At 38.6% G+C, this 18,015-nt stretch overlaps 1 protein-coding gene across 1 annotated transcript in view; it reads left to right on the plus strand.

Moving 5' to 3' along the window:
• RAPGEF6 (Rap guanine nucleotide exchange factor 6) overlaps positions 1–18,015 on the plus strand; it is a 175,229-nt gene that overhangs the window by 84,156 nt on the left and 73,058 nt on the right. The window lies entirely within an intron of this gene.

Genomic DNA, 18,015 nt, shown 5'->3' on the forward strand with positions numbered 1-18,015 from the left:
TTAACCATGGTATCTGGCTGTTGCATTAGAATTCTTAGCTATACTGCAGCATTTTAAACTCTGCATTGGGGGTGTGAAGGAAATGGCTTTGATTGCAGAAGCTTTGAGAAATTCTACAGTGCAAACCTGTTAGACCTCATATACACACTCACGGTTTTCCTCTGCGTGGATTCAGGATTGCGGTTTTGGTGGGCAGAAGTATAAAGGGAAAAAAAAACTTTGATATGAAGGATTCTTTGGTTACCCAAGATTTAATGAAGAAGACTCTTAGCAAAACTGTTCCTGCTTTATAAAATGTGAAAATGGAAAAAAAGGGAAACTGAAGACTAACCAGCTTTAATTGTGCCTTGAAACAGAAAAAAAGAATCTTAAGAGGAATTTAATATTCGTCTTTTTATAATTATTGTATGAACTTTCAGCCTGCTCCAGAATTTACTCTGTGTCTGCTGTTTCAGGCATATTCTCATTGATGTTAATGTTTTAAAGGAGAAGTACTGCTGATTTTTTTGAATGTGTGAAATTGCCTGCTTGTTGAAATTGGACTGATTTTTTTTTGCAGTACTCATTGCAACATGAAAGCTGCTGAATGATAATTAAAAAAAAAATCACTGTGAATATAAAATCTGACTAATCATGTGCCTGAAGATCTATATCTTTGATTTATAATTTATAAAATAACCTTCCAAGGATCTTACTTAATTTGTTGTTTGTGACTTTTGTTTGCAAGTAGAAGCGTTCCTTTTTAACACAGGAAATGGCTTTTCTTGTTCGTTGTTATGCCAATTGTCTGCAGCCATGGGCCTCTAAAGTAAGTAAGGATTTATAAGCAGGTTTTTTCCTCTGACTGAATAAAGTAAGAAAATACATCTTTAAAATATTCACATGTGTAATTTCTGTTGGTATTCTTCTGATGTTGAAATTCTGTGTACTGTAGAATTGATCTTATCTGAGTCAGTACTATGAGAGAAATAGCAGAGTGCGTTAATATTTAATATTGCTCTTTGACCTAGTTATCAATCTTTTCTGAAATCATGTAGCCTTGTCGTTGAGCTTTTGAATATACTTGGGACTGTAATTGTCTAAGAGGATCTGTTTGCATAATTTGTATAATCTTATTTGTGAAAAATTATGCCTTCATAAAAGTTTCTTCATTTGCATCTTTAGTATAGTAATTAATTAGTTCTAGAAGTTTTTCTGTGTTGATGCTAAGCTTTAGCTTCATAGAGTGTTTTATACCTTAAAGATATATCTGATATTTTTCCCCTTAATGTTATGAGTAATAATAATAATAATTAAAGTGTGTCAAGATAGTAACCTTGCTTTTTGGTAGTTTAAAGACAGTAAAAATTGGAGGCTATTTCATGTAATTGGCATATTTTCTATTCAATCTAGCTGTATCCTCCTGATCATTTTCTTGCTAAGAGCTAAAACCTCTTATTTCTTAGCAGCCTTGCCAAAAATCCCTAAAGGTGTGGATACTCTGCTATACCCATCCCTCGTCTCCTTCTCATCTATCCCCTTCCTCCAGTGGCTGTCACAACATTGTGTTTCCTGTGCTATGACAACTGCCAAGATCATCCGACACATTCTTTCTGGCTTTATCCCTAGAAATGAGACCAAAGAGGAAAAACAGTATATAATCAACATTATCATTGTACTATTATATTTTTCTAGCTAGGTGAATTAAAGTGAGGGGAACTGTTATTCCTTTCTCATTTAATCAATCAGTTCTGACCTTGTTGTTTCTGGAAGGAACAGACCACTAGCCCTGTAAGACAGAAAAATCTGACTGCAGTCACCGAGACGCTGAATTATATTTCTAAACTCAGACTGAAGACTAGTTAAGCCTTCGGTTAGTTTTGGTTTAGTTATTGTGGATTTGTAAGACACTGTTAATATGTTGTACAAACAAAGTTAATTATGGCTTATTTAGACCATGAATGAATTCTGTCAATGTATTGGCATTAGAATAGTAATAGCTATTTACTATTTACTAAAGCATACTGTTTTTTGTTGGTGATGGTAAACAGTTGTTCACATAAGGACTTGCTTGGGACCTAAAATGTTTTCTGGTTTCATCCACAACTTCATATTTTGCTTTCCTCGTTGTTACCTTATTTCTCATTGTTGTAAATTGTTTTAAAAGTTTTTAAAACATCCATGATTTTTTAGTTTGTGTCAGAAAAGATAATGTCATATAGCTGCTTGATAATGTAAAAAAATCAAAGCAGACTGAGAACAGTGAGTCGTGAAACAATTCTGAATGAATATTTATTCACTCCTAAAATGGCAGACTTGTTTTGTACTGGGCCTTCTTGGATGTGTAATATAAGGATGAGCATAAATAGTGGAAAAGCTTGCCTTCAGAAGTTGTAGGTGCTTTGTAGGAGGTTTTTAGGAAAAGACTGGAATGTCTGAAATGGTATAGGGTCTCCTGCTTGAGCAAGGGGTTAGACTAGATCAGGGCTTTTCAACCAGTGGTACGGGTACCACCTGTGGTACATTGGCACCTGGCAGGTGATACGCTTCCATCCTAGAAAAGTGGTAGCGGGGGAGGGGAATGAGCTGAACCGGTGGCAGCACCACACAAGCCTGAGCGAGAGATGGCTGGAGCTGCAGGGCTGTCAGGGCTCAGCGGAAGCGCCGGGATCAGCGCTTCTTCAGGGCTGTCAGGGCTCAGTGGAAACGCCAGGATCTGCGCCAGGCGCCAGCTGGAGCTCGGCGGTGATCCTGGCACCTCTGAGCCCAGAAGAAGCACCGATCAGTTGGAATATTGCAGCATCTCCAGGGTCTTGTGATTTATATTCTGATGCTTGACAACTGATTCATATTTATGACGGTCACAGTGTCCCAGGGGCATGTAAAGTGACCAAAACATGCTTCAGTCACCCAGCAGATGGGGGGAATAAAAACAAAACACCCCCCCACCACACCCCCACTGCCAATTCTCAACAGAAATGCTCACAACAATGAAAGCCTCAGGCAGGAGGTAGAGCGCCGCTGGGCGGGCAGGCATGTGTCTTGCTCAGCTGTGACTTGGGGGGCATTTTTTTCAGTGCCATTGTAAATTCGAGCAGTCACTAAGCAAACTGTTGTAAGTCGAGAACTACCTGTACTTCATTACTTTTTTCCTTTTTTTTTTTTTGGTCATCAAGTTTTTGACACCTTGCTAGGCGACTGGTGGTACTCGGATGTTGCCATATCCTAAAAGTGGTACAATGGTTGAAAAGGTTGAAAAGCCCTGGACTAGAAGACCTCCAAGCTTCCCTTCCAATTCTATTCTGATTTATTGATTGATTGATATAGCCTACCCATATGCTGCTTGTTCTTTGCATCCTAGAGTGGACCTATCAGATGTCTACCACTGGGTTACTTAAATATTAACCCAGTTTTTTCAAGTTTATGTCCCTCCCAAAGTCTAATATTACTCTAGTAATTTCCACTTGGCTCAGTAAAATTTTTTGTCATAATATCATTTACCTGTTAAGAGTATGTCTGAAACACTTTATTTAAATACAGAGAAAAACTTAAGACGAAGCTCAACATATATTTTTACTAGTAGAAACAATTCCTCTTGACAGAATTGGAAAGTGTGAACCTGTTCTACTACAATCCCATAACATTTTGTCTGGAAGTTCCCTGAAACCCACAAAGCTTTTTTTGAGAGTCCACGTTGGGATTAAATAAGGTAGGAAAAGAAGGGGAAGCCTTGTCGGGCATGTTAACATGATTAGTTTGCTCCAGTTGTTAATAAAATTTAGCAGCTAGGGAGATGGGGACGATGGGGTATAGTGATGCTAGGATCATTATAGTTCTTAAGTGATAATAAAACCTTGGCAAGCACTCAGTTTTAAGGACTGCTAGAAATACAATAAGCAAGTGGTTTACTTTTCACCTGAGAATGGGGCTCTAGCTGGCATTTGAAGGGGTACTTGCAGTGGCCCTAGATCAGGGGTAGGCAACCTTGGCTCTTTTATGGCTCGTGGATTTCAACTCCCAGAATTGCTGGGAGTCCACAAGTCATAAAAGAGCCAAGGTTGTCTACCCCTGCCCTAGATTGTCTATTGCTTCCTTATGCTTCATGATACAGATGTGATTCACAACAGCTTTTCCACTGGATTTCTTGGTTGGAGAGAGAATGAAAAGGGAGGGTGTCAGTTCAAACTAGCAGAGCTCATTCAAAACAGGGAAGAGCCCTGGAAGGTCTGCTATCAGGACATGAGGGGGATATGATGAATAGGGCACCCTCTTGAGATATTTTTTTTTACAAATTTATATAGCTACCGAATTACCCAAGGAACTTGTTGTTTACCCATAGTTCAGTTTCAGTGGTGAACAAAAATGTGCACTATATACGTTCCCAGTCAGCTGCTCCTTGCCCGTAAAAATCTTTTTAAAAGTATATTGAAAGAAAAGACACCCTGGCAAACAAAAGAATTCTGATTGAATCCTATCTTGTTGTGAACCAAGATGAATACATTATTATATTTATTATTTTGGACAACTGGCATATTCATAAAAAAATTCAATATACAAGCTCTTTCTTTAAATATAAAGGTAAAGGTAAAGGTTCCCCCGCACATGCGTGCTAGTCGTTTCCGACTCTAGGGGCCGGTGCTCATCTCCGTTTCAAAGCCGAAGAGCCAGCGTTTGTCCGAGGACGTCTCCGTGGTCATGTGGCTGGCATGACTAGACGCCAAAGGCGCACGGAACGCTGTTACCTTCCCACCGTAGTGGTCCCTATTTTTCTACTTGCATTTTTACGTGCTTTCAAACTGCTAGGTTGGCAGAAGCTGGGACGAGTAACAGGCGCTCACTCTGCTACGCGGCACTCGGGATTTGACCCGCCAAACTGCCGACCTTCTGATCGACAAGCTCAGTGTCCTAACCCACTGAGCCACCGCATCCCTTCTTTAAGTATATTGGATTGTTAATAGGAAAGAGGGGATGATTTCCCCAAACACTATCTCCTGTGCTTTAGTGATCATTTTTATCTTTCAAGCATTCAAACCTGTCTCTTGAAACTAATCAGACCTGACTACATAGTGATGCTGGACCACAAACACCATCCAGTATATAGCCTGAAAAGAATTGTGTGCTGCTGTTGCAGAATAATTTAATGCACATTAACTGTATGTGTCTGGGTCTGCATGTGCATTTAAGGACATTTATAATCAAATGATAAACACTGAATATTAGTAAGAAAATTTTAGTAACAGTAGAAATCCCCATCAAAGCTTCTAACATTAAGAAATAATTTTAAAAATAGCTCTTTTGGTTCATTGGCAAATAGTTATTTTGGTTACTCCCAATTAAAATGTTGCTGAATTCTTGTCAGTATTAATTTGTATGTAGAAAAACTGAGGGCAGAGTAAAGCTTCTGTTACAATTTAATAATAATAATAATAATAATAATAATAATAATAATAATAATAATAATAATAATAATAATAATATAATAATATAATATAATATAATATAATATAATATAATATAATATAATATAATATAATATAATATAATATAATATAATATAATATAATATAATATAATATAATATAATAATATAAGAAGAAGAAGAAGTTGGAAGGGACCTTGGAGGTCATCTAGTCCAACCCCCTGCTCAGGCAGGAAACCCTACACCATTTCAGGCAAATGGCTGTCCAGTTTCTTCTTAAAAACTTCCAGTTTTGGAGCATTCACCACTTCTGGAGACAGGTTGTTCCACTGGTTGTTTTAACTGTCAGGAAGTTTCTCCTTAGTTCTAGGTTGCTTCTCTCCTTGACTAGTTTCCATCCATTGCTTCTTGTCCTGCTTTCAGGTGCTTTGGAGAATAGCTTGACTCCCTCTTCTTTGTGGTAGCCCCTGAGATATTGGAACACTGCTATCATGTCACCCCTCACCCTTCTCTTCGTTAAACTACACATACCCAATTCCAGCAACCGTTCCCTATATGTTTTAGACTCCAGTCCCCCAATCATCTTTGTTGCTCTTCTCTGTACCCTTTCTAGAGTCTCGACAACTTTTTTACATCGTGGTGACCAAAACTGGATGCAGTATTCCAGGTGTGACCTTACCAAAGCATTGTAAAGTGGTATTAGTACTTCACTTGATCTTGATTCTATCCCTCTGTTAATGCAGCCTAGCACTGTGTTGGCTTTTTTGGCAGCTGCAGCACACTGCTGGCTCATACTGAAGTGATTGACTACTACAGGGGTGTCAAAGTCAATTTCATTGAGGGCCGCATCAGCATTGCGGTTGCCCTCGGGGGGCCGGGTGGGTATGGCCAGGGTGGGCGTGGCCTACTGGGTGGGCGTGGCTAGAGTGCGTATGGCCTACTGGGTGGGCATGGCCAGCTCTACATCGTTTGCATCAAGGGTGCCTATGGGGGCCTGGGCAGGAGTGGGACAGATCTGAGGGTCTCTGGCAGAAGTAGGGTCTCTGGGCCAGGGCCAAGGCAGTGGGTGCCGTTCCCTCACTGTTTCCAGGATGGCTTCGCGGGCCACATGAAACCACTTCGCGGGCCGAATCCAGCCCCCGGGCTTTGTGTTTGACATGTCTGGTCTACTAGGACTCCGAGATCCTTCTCACAGTTACTACAATTGAGCAAGGTACCACCTATACCTGTGCATTTGATTTTTCCTGCCTAAATGTAGAACCTTACTTTTTTTACCATTGAATTTCATTTTGTTAGATAGTGCCCAGTGTTCGAGTCTGTCCAGATCCTCCTGTATCTTCTGGAGTATTGGCTATTCCTGCCAGCTTGGTGTCGTCTGCAAATTTGATGAGTTCCCCATCTATCCCCTCATCCAAATCGTTAATGAAGATATTGAAGAGCACTGGGCCCAGAACAGAGCCCTGGGGCACCCCACTACACACTTCCTTCCATGTAGATGCAGTTCCATTGAGGAACACACGCTGAGTACGGCCTGTCAGCCAGCTACGAATCCATCTGGTGGTGATGCTATCTAACCCACATTTTTCTATCTTATCAAGTAGTAGGTTGTGATCTACTTTATCAAATGCCTTACTGAAGTCCAAGTAAATTATATCTACAGCATTCCTCTGGTCCACTAATTTTGTCACTTGGTCAAAGAATGTAATAAGATTTGTCTGGCATGATCTGTTTTTGACAAACCCATGTTGACTTTTAGTGATGACTTTGTTTGCATCAAGGTGTTCGCTGATTTGTTGTTTGATTATCTTTTCCAGAATCTTCCCAGGTATTGAGGTCAGGCTGATAGGTCTGTAGTTTCCTGGATCTATTTTTTTCCCTTTTTTGAAGATGGGAACTACATCAGCTCTCTTCCAGTCCTCTGGTAGTTCCCCAGTGCTCCAGGATCTTTGAAAAATATAGTTCAGTGGTTCTGGGATCATGTCTGCCAGTTCCTTGAGAACTTTGGGGTGTAATCCATCTGGTCCTGGTGATTTGGACTCGTCTAGGCTGGACAGGTGTTCACTTACCATTTTTTTGCCTATCTTAACTTGCATTTCTATTCTGTTTTTTATGGCACTGGTTTTGGTAGGTTGGACTGTTTTTTCTCTTTGTGTAAAGACAGATGCAAAAAACGAGTTAAATAGTTCTGCTTTCTCCCTATTGCTTGTCACCTTCTTGCCACTTTCCCCCACTAATGGACCAATCATTTCCTTAACCTTTTTCTTGTTTTTTATATGTTGAAAGAAGCCTTTTTTGTTATTTTTGACTTTGGTCGCAAGCCTTAGTTCATTTTGAGCCTTAGCTTTCCTCACTTCATCTTTGCAGGCACGGGCTATTTGCTGATATTCTGACTTAGATATGATGATAAGTAATGATTTTTGTAAGCTGTTTGTATAGTTGTAAAATATTAGTTTTAAGGTTTTTTTAATTGTCATAGTGTGGAATTCAGACCAATAACCATCCATTATTGTATAGTAAAAGTTGAATTCGTTTCCAGAGATCATAAATGAGTATTTCACTTCTAATAGTTTATAAAAGTCGTGCTTTTATCCTAAACTGTTACGCCTAGTAATTGAAAATGTTTTGTGTTTTTCTGTGCATTGTTTTGTGTTTGATTCAGTGCTTAACTATTTATTGTTCTATAAGATTGCAGTAATCAAAAGGAGACGGAAGAATTGTGGAAAAGTAGAGATGTTTTATGTTGTCATATACTTTACTTTTTTTTTTACCATAACTGGAATGATCTTATCTTTTTCTTGAAAAAGTTCTTAAAATTTGGTTGGCTTAGTTATTTTAATGTTCTATATATTTTAAGGAAAAATATATTTTTTCTTGTGAATATTATGTATATCTTTATTTTTTACATATATCTCTTGGGATGGTAAAATTGGAAAGGCTGTTCAATTATGGCAGGAGAGCTTGAGGATATATCTTTCACGAGAGCTCACATAATTACATAAGGGAACATATCTGTAATATTGTGTTCTGCCATCTCTATAGTAGAGTTATATTTAAGTATGAAAGATAATGTTTTCTCGATAATTATTAATAACTCCTAGAAGTGGGCTGTTTATAGTGGTTTGTAAACATTGCTGATATAAATCAGTACAGCCTCTGTATAAGTTTCAGTAAAACTTTATTTTCTATAGATTGTTTCTATGTTTCTATAAAATATATTTTATTTTTTTATTGTAGAAATCAAGGAGGCCATGCAAATTTTAATTTGCATTTAATTGAAGGGTTATAATTAAGACAGGACTTAAGAATACTTGATTTACCTGTCAACTGTGCAGTACATTTCTAGGTGTCCATAGATAGATAACACACTAACACCTTAGCCATCCATTTGGATAATTGATGATTGATTGACTTGCATTTTAAGAATGTTATGAAGGAATCAAGGAATCAGTCCTGAAGCTAAGTAGATTATCTGTAAATATGTTCCCCCTTTCTTTCTTTCAAGATGTTTGATCCTTCAAAAATTCTGTTTTACAAATAGATATGGACATTACTATTAGGTTAGCCACCCTATAAATATTATCTGATGGATGACAATTACACTTTTTCCTCCCTTTCCATAATACTTCACAACCCAGAGTCCATATGGGATATATAATACCTTTTACATTACTGCAAATTATAGTAGAGCTGTTGAATGAACTACAATTCAGAAACAGAAACATTGTTAAAGTTTAGCAATTATAATATAATTGCTTAAAAATACTAATTAGATGAAAAATCTGCTATGTGTAGTCTGAAATAATGTTAAAACTAATAGAAGAAATGCAGAACAATACAGATAAGTACCCTTGTAATTTATACAAAATAATTAATGTTGCATGTAAGATATAAAAGTAAACACTTTGGGAAAGAACAATGCAAGTAAAATTATACATTTTATCTAATATTTTATTTCATTGTGAGTTACAGTGAACTGTTTCCTTACACATTTTGAATGAGCAATTACTTTTTTGTGTTCACAAAATTCTTCATGAAATTCTGCATATTTTTTCTACAAATAGCTTTGCAATGACTGTAATTAGAGTTGTCTTTCCTACAAGTATGTTATCATGCTATATGTAAGCTTACTATTTGCATAAATTTATATCTTTATTCAGAATGCTAAATAAGTATATTCTTCCTTTCCTAAAAAATGTGTGAAAATATAAAGGAACAAATGGATTGCTATTGCTAGATTTAGAACTGAATTAAAATATATCAGTTCTAGTGCTTCTAATGTTTTTGCTCTGTGTAACACAGTAAGTCTTCTACTTTGTAGTATAATTTTTAAAATGTTGATAGAGGAATTGCACAATCGTGAAGCATTGGACATGTGTCAGTGTTATCTGCACGTATTCCATCTGATAGGAAAGTATACATACCCAAATCAAAAGCTCTTTGTTGAAATTTTGGAATGGTTATGTATTATAGTTTCTTTTAACATTAAGTCTACTAATTTCCCTGCCTAATGAGTCTAAATACCGTGTTTTCCTGAAAGTAAGGCCCAGTCCAAAAGTGAAACCTAGCATGATTTTTGGGAGTGGGTCTAATATAAGCCCTGCTCCAAAAATAAGCCCTAGTTTGGGGGCGAGGTGGACGCCTAAAAATCAAGCTAGGGCGCAGGTAGGGAGGGTTGAAGCTGCCCCACATGTCCTGCACCCTAACTTACTGGTAGGACTGCCGCAGCCAGGCCTTCCATGCCCCGACACTTGTCAAGCCGCGTGGCTCGTCATGCCAGTAGTGTCACTTGCAGCAGGAAGTTGCACAGCAGTTCGGGCCATTGTTGCTGCTTGCATCAGGATGCCAGATGGTGCTTTGTGCAGTTTCCGCTCCTCCCAGCAGGACGCCGCATGGTGCTTTGTGCTGTTTCTGCTGCTCATGGCAGGACACTGTGTGGCTCTTTGAGCAATTTCTGCTGCCGGCAGAAACGGCGTGAAGAGCCATGTGGAGTCTTGCTGCGAGCAGCAGAAACCACACAAAGCACCTTGCGGCCACCTGCCATGAGTAGCGGCAATGGCGCAATGTGCCACATGGCGTCTGGCTGCAAGTAGTGGAAATTGGCTACAGAAGTCAAGCAGCGGCGCGATAGGTGTTGCGGGTAGGAGGCCTGGCTGTGGTGGTCCTAAGATAAGACATTCTCTGAAATTAAGACCTAATGCGTCTTTTGGAGGAAAAAAAATACGACTGGGTCTTAATTTCGGGGAAACACGGTAGTATCCTCTATGTGGAAATTCTTGTCTGAAATTGTTGAATGACATAATTTTTTCTCGTGTTGTAAATTCTGCAGTATTAATTCACACACTGTATTATCTCCTAAAATAGTCCGTTGTTGTTGTTAGTTGCGAAGTCGTGTCCGACCCATCGCAACCCCATGGACAATGTTCCTCCAGGCCTTCCTGTCCTCTACCACCTTCTGGAGTCCATTTATGCTCACGCCTACTGCTTCAGTGACTCCATCCAGCCACCTCATTCTCTGTCGTCCCCTTCATCTCTTGCCCTCAACCTTTCCCAGCATTAGGCTCTTCTCCAGTGAGTCCTTCCTTCTCATTAGGTGGCCAAAGTATTTGAGTTTCAACTTCAGGATCTGGCCTTCTAAAGAGCAGTCAGGGTTGATCTCCTCTAGGACTGACCAGTTTGATCGCCTTGCAGTCCAAGGGATTCGCAGGAGTCTTCTCCAGCACCATAGTTCAAAGGCCTCAATTCTTTGGCGCTCAGCCTTTCTTATGGTCCAACTTTCATAGCCATACATTGCAACTGGGAAGACCATAGCCGTGACTATACGCACTTTTGTAGGCAGGGTGATGTCTCTGCTTTTTAGTGTGCTGTCTAAATTTGCCATGGCTTTCCTCCCCAGGAGCAAGCGTCTTTTAATTTCTTGGCTGCAATCCCCATGTGCGGTGATCTTGGAGCCTAGGAAAATAAAATCTGTCACTACCTCCATTTCTTCCCCATCTATTTGCCAGGAATTGAGAGGGCCGGATGTCTTGGTTTTCTTAATGTTTAGTTTCAAACCAACTTTTGCACTCTCCTTCTTCACTCGCAACAAGAGGTTCTTTAGTTCCTCTTCACTTTCTGCCATTTAGTGTTCAGTCACTAAACTTAGTCCACCTTATCTGGGCATGCTCTGATTTGTAACATTTTAACTAATTTAACACATGATGTCCAGAACTAGGAGTACAATTGTAAAGTGACATGGTGATTGAATTAAAGTAAAAAGTTGTTTATATCAAAGGAATTTAAGTCATTCAATTTCTTAGCACCTACAATATATCAAACAGCTCATATTCTGTTTTGTTTGTTTTTGGCATAGTATTTCAGCCTATCAAAAATCTTTTTGCATCTTGATTGTAGTCTATAATATTGGTTTTACTTCTTAGCCTGTAAGACAGACATGTCAAACACAAGGCCCGGGGCGCGGATCCGGCCCGCAAAGCCATCCTGGAAACAGTGAGGGAACGGCCCCCACTGCCTTGGCCCTGGCCCAGAGACCCTCCTGCTGCCAGAGACCCTCAGATCTGTCCCACTCCTGCCCAGGCCCCCATAGGCACCCTTGATGCGAATGATGTAGAGCTGGCCACGGCCACCCAGTAGGCCATACGCACTCTAGCCACGCCCACCAAGTAGGCCGCGCCCACCCTGGCCATACCTACCCAGCCCCTTGAGGGCAACCGCAATGCTGATGCGGCCCTCAATGAAATTGAGTTTGACACCCCTGCTGTAAGACATTGTTTTAAAAGTAAACATTACTACATTCATTTGAATTCAGTTCTATCATAGAAATATTGCATGTCAAAAAAATATCTAATATAGCCTATGGCACAGCTGTTGATATATTACAGAAATATTATGTAGATTAGGCTAATTGTGCCAGTTGATCACACTTATATTTTGCAGGCATTCATATAAATTTGGACATAATTGCATGGAGTGTGTAGAATTATTTAATTATAGCCCAGCCATCTTTATTTATTAAAACAATGTATAAAAAGAAAAAATATCCATAAAAGCGATCTTCAAATTATAAAGTATATTTATACATACATGATATAAAATATATTAAACATTGCATTCCCAAGTAGAGTATGTGTTGTCTGATTCCCAAGTATATCAGTAGGAATATCGATATAGCAAAATCCTGTATATCAAAGTTATTTTCAGCATTGCTCCTACAGTAGAAACAAAAACTGGTTCCTACAAGATGAAGATAAAGATAAGACTATTTGTACAAGGAATATAGAAAGACCGTTTAGTGATTTTCAGAACTCTAAAATCTAAATTGCTAACAAGTCTAATAATATAGTCTTTGTTCAATCTATATATTGTAGTCTTATCTTTATTAATCATAATAGGTATTAAAGAAGTTGGGAGACATTTTTATGGAGACAAAATGCTTTAATTATATAGTAGTTTGAGGTTTGGTTTAATTTTCATTGAAATTTTTAATTTGACAGATGAACATTCGAGTCAAACTTCAGAATTGCAGCTAGATTATTGTTGATTTTTATTTTTATTGAAATAATTATCCCACTTTTCTGCTAAAATATTTGCGGGACTAACAAAAATAATTAAAACCAGTTTTAAATTATATAATGTGTACATTCACATTATAGTTTCATGTAATTGAAATTATACATACATACCAATCTCCCCCCCCCCCCAAAAACAAAACAAAACAAAAAACCCTCCGCATCCTTACCCTGATTAAGAAACCAAGGGCATTGAAAAATAACAGGTTTTTACCATATCTCTGAAGGAGGAAATGCCAGATAGGATTTAGGAAATAATGAGTTCTGTGATATGATTTCAGAGGTGGGAAGTGTTTGAAAAGAAGTTTTTTAAATTATTTTTTTTCTGCGTAGACCATTTTATCAGAAATAATTTAAATCTTATATCATGTTTTATGTTGACCGTAGGTAGAAGTCCTAAAGTGTAAGCAATGAATTAAAATTGGAAGTGGTTGACAGGGCTGTCTGAAATGTAAAATGAAGAAAAGCATGTACATTTTTAAAGGATGCTTTAAGTGTTGATCCATATATTGCATTTTTTCTGAGTTTCATCTGAAACATCTCTTTGCTGCCATCCTTCAAATACTGATAAATTTTAAAAGCTTTAAAGACATTTCAAAGTGATATTTCAAAATAACCTTTTGAGTTCTGCTGGGTATTCTATTTCTTTCCATTATGCTATATTGGTAGACCTTGGCTTATGACAGCAATCGGGATCAGAATTTCCGTTACTAAGCAATGTAGTTGTAAAGTAAGTTTGCTTCACTTCACTGGCAGTCCTGGTTGCCATCGTTAACTGAATCCCACTGAATCCCACGGTCATTAGGTGAGGCAACTTCCTGCTGGCTTCCCACAACCAAAGTTAGTGCAAAATTGCAAGTCTCAGCCTAGCAGGCAGCCAAATGGCTGCTGCTGGTGAAGGAGGGATTGAAGGGGTGCAGGGGAGGACCAGAAGGTGCAGGGGAGGTATGGCACATGTTGGGAAGGGGGTTATATGAGGTCAGAAATGTAGGTGGGTTGGAAAGAGTTTACAAGAGTGTGTGCGTGTGATAGGTGCAGCATGGGTTGAGGAGACTATGCAGTGGTGTGAGGAAGGCATGGCGAGGGTTGGGAGAGTGCCTCGTGATGTGTGAATGTCAGGTGTGCTGTAAATGCAGGGAGGATAGTGGAAGGAATATGAATGGGAGAGACTCATCCCAGCAACTTGTGTACTTCCCTGCCAGTTTCCCCATTGACCTTCTGGGTTAACTGGTAGGAAAAAGTTGCAAATGATGATCATGTGATCATAGGTTAAGATTAACTTTATTGTCATTTTCCTGTACATACAATAGCATGCATTAAAATAAAATTCTGATGCACCACTCTCGAAAGAAGGAATACCACCCACCAACCAAGGTCACCATTCCAAAGATGATAATATAACAATAGCAGTAGCATCCAAAATGCCAAATTATACAAAATGACTTCAAAACTTTTTCTTTCTTTCTTTCTTTCTTTCTTTCTTTCTTTCTTTCTTTCTTTCTTTCTTTCTTTCTTTCTTTCTTTCTTTCTTTCTTTCTCTTCCTTCCTTCCTTCCTTCCTTCCTTCCTTCCTTCCTTCCTTCCTTCCTTCCTTCCTTCCTTCCTTCCTTCCTCACTTCCTTCCTTCCTCACACACATACAGAGTCCATTTTGAATACATAGTGGGAAAAAAGAGTCTTGAGAGTTAACAAGGTCAATATGATATGGTACAAAGTTGTTACAGAATATTACAGTTGTTCTGCTTTGGATACCTCAAAACGTTTTCCCAGAAGGCAATAAGGAAAACCAGTCATGGAGAAGATGTATAAAGTCCCTGACAATACTGCGGATCTTGGTCGAGCAGCGCTTATGTGCTGCTTATAAGTGTCATGGGACTTGTAATGATGGAACTCTGGGGTGCCGGGCCAACCAAAACTGCAAGGTCTGATTGTAAGCCCCATTATAGTAGCTTCAAACTGTTGCTGAACAGATAGTGGTAGTTCAAGAACTGCCTATACTTAAAAAAAATTCATTTATACAATTGAATTTTACAAGCTGTAGATTAGTTGATAGTCCCCTTTTCCTCTCTCTCTCCTTCATCTACCCATCTGCACACACAATTTGTTCTGAAATATAGCCAATTTTCTGTCATTAGTATATGTACTGCCCAAACCCATACCGCTACTTGAAATGTGTTTCTTAATTATATATATATATTTCCATATTTTGCCTAGAATATTAGAAAGTAATATTGCTACTACCAGCAAAAATTGAGTACATTCACTTATGTTTCTGCATCCTTTAGTCAGTGATCTCTTACTCTTTCATTCAGTATTGTAAACCAGCTTCACTCTCTATATTACCACATAGATTGTGCACAGTATAATTTAAATAGTTCCATGGTTGTCATGGTTACTACAAAATCTGAAGCTGCACAAGATACAGTAGCCTCAGTTATGTATGATGAGATACTCCCAATATTAAAAAAAAATCTTTGAATTCTCAAGACCACTTCTATCAGTTTGGGAAAGTATAATCTTTCCATGTAGGAAATATTCAGGTGTAAACCTAAATATGGGACTTGCAAATCATCTTATTTCTTGTATAAAAAAATATTGAGAAGGTGGAATATGTAATTCCATTTTTCTTAGATTATTTAAAATAAACAATCACACTAAACAAAATATTTCTGATTTTAAATCACTACACCTGCTTTTATAGATTTTTAAAAATATACAGATGTAAAAAATAAAATGTCTTTCACAACCAGATGACTTCACAAAAGAATCTCTGTCATTTTCTTGGCAGTAGTATGAAGTAGCTTGACCCTGACTTTCAAACGTTTTATTCAGTTTTCCAGTCTAATTTATGATAACAATATAAGCCTGATGCTACTGTATGGGAGAAACAATCTATTAGATTAGAGGTCCCCAACCCCTGTTTCCATGGATTGGTACCAGGTTGCGCAAACAAGTGAAGCCCCATGGGATGCAGGCAGCACACCAAACCACGTCCCCTCCAGTCCGCGTAAAAACCTCTCCCCATAGAACCGGTACCTGGTGCCTAAAAGGTTGGGGGCCTCTGTATTAGATGCAATAATAGCAAATGGTTGCACTATAATAATATGGTGGGTTTCTCTATTTGATGTATCATTTGTTTTCCCTAACTAATTCAACATATCAGGTTAGTAATATGTGGAAAATATAACCAGGTAAACTGCTCATGAAAAATGCAATCATTCTGAACACTCATTGTACAGGAATTAAAAATAGTTTCCAGTTGTTCACTTATGCAGATGAAGGATGCTATATTTGGAGTCAGTTGGAAATATCTGATATTTGAACTTTTTAATGTATGAAAAAATACAAAAGTTCTAATTGTCTGAGGCTCTGTATATGAAAAATGTGGGATAAAAATAATGTGGTTTCTTGTGTGTGTCTACTATAACATCAGAATTTGCAGTATAGATGATGTAGGTTTTTAGCATGCTGTTTACTGTAGAAATATTTTTTTTCTTACCACTGACTTATCTTTAGTTTTCTGATGTGGTCAGTAAATCTATAGGTATATGGAGGAAAAAAAATTAGAAATTTACATTCCAAGTATCATAGTCTGTATACATACTTATATTTGGCCTACTGTACTATGCAGTTAATAGTTTTTATAGTCATGATGGCAGATGTATTTATTTTTTATTTTTTTTATTTTAATTCCATTTATATCCCGCCCTTCTCTGAAGACTCAGGGCGGCTTACAAGCTTAGCAATAGCCTTCATTCTATGTATATGCCTGCTTATTAGGGCTTTCACCCCCCCAGCGGCATTATTACAAAGTCAGCTTAATTGCCCCCAACAATCTGGGTCCTCATTTTACCTACCTCGGAAGGATGGAAGGCTGAGTCAACCTTGAGCCTGGTGGGACTCGAACCTGCACTAATTGCAGGCAGCTGGTGTTACTGAAGGAGGCATTAGCCCACTGCTCCACCAAGGCTCTTGTAGATCTTGTACAGCAGATTCCATATTTTGTCAACATTAACTAGTTTAGCTATATAGGACAGACATGTCAAACTTGCGATGTCGCGTGATGTATCGGAGCTTTTTCCCAATTGCCGGCAATGGGGTGGACGTGGTTTCATTGTGACATGTCTGGCCTGTTGGCCGGCAGTTTGACACCCTTGATGTAGGAGAAGCCATTATTTGTCTATGTGATATTTTTAAAGGTTCTGTCACAACACATATAATAATAATAATAAGTTGGAAGGGACCTTGGAGGTCATCTAGTCCAACCCTCTGCTCAGGCAGGAAACCCTATACCATTTCAGGCAAATGGCTGTCCAGTCTCTTCTTAAAAACTTCCAGTTTTGGAGCATTCACCACTTCTGGAGGCAGGTTGTTCCACTGGTTAATTGTTCTAACTGTCAGGAAGTTTCTTCTTAGTTCTAGGTTGCTTCTCTCCTTGACTAGTTTCCATCCATTGCTTCTTGTCCTGCTTTCAGGTGCTTTGGAGAATAGCTTGACTCCCTCTTCTTTGTGGCAGCCCCTGAGATATTGGAACACTGCTATCATGTCACCCCTCACTCTTCGTTAAACTACACATACCCAATTCCAGCAACCGTTCCCTATATGTTTTAGCCTCCAGTCCCCCAATCATCTTTGTTGCTCTTCTCTGTACGCTTTCTAGAGTCTCGACATCTTTTTTACATCGTGGTGACCAAAACTGGATGCAGTATTCCAAGTGTGGCCATACCAAGGCATTGTAAAGTGGTATTAGTACTTCATGTGATCTTGATTCTATCCCTCTGTTCTGCTTTTTGTAGCCTATTCATAGAACGGACAAGGATTTTGACTTTTAACATAACTATTGAGTCACTAAGCAATGCGGTTATAAAGTCTGATATCACATGACCTTATTGCTTAGCGATGGCAATCCCAGCAGTAGTTGTTTCTGTCATTAAGTGAGAATCATAGATATTAAGTGAGGACTTCCTCACAACTTCCTGCTGGCTTCCAACAAGCGAAGTTAGTGAGGAAACTGGCAGGAAGTTGGAAGTGCCAGGCAGTTTGCAAGCAGGCCA

The sequence above is a fragment of the Vipera berus genome, assembly GCF_964194415.1.
Source record: "Vipera berus genome assembly, chromosome: 2".
Lineage (NCBI taxonomy): Eukaryota > Metazoa > Chordata > Lepidosauria > Squamata > Viperidae > Vipera > Vipera berus.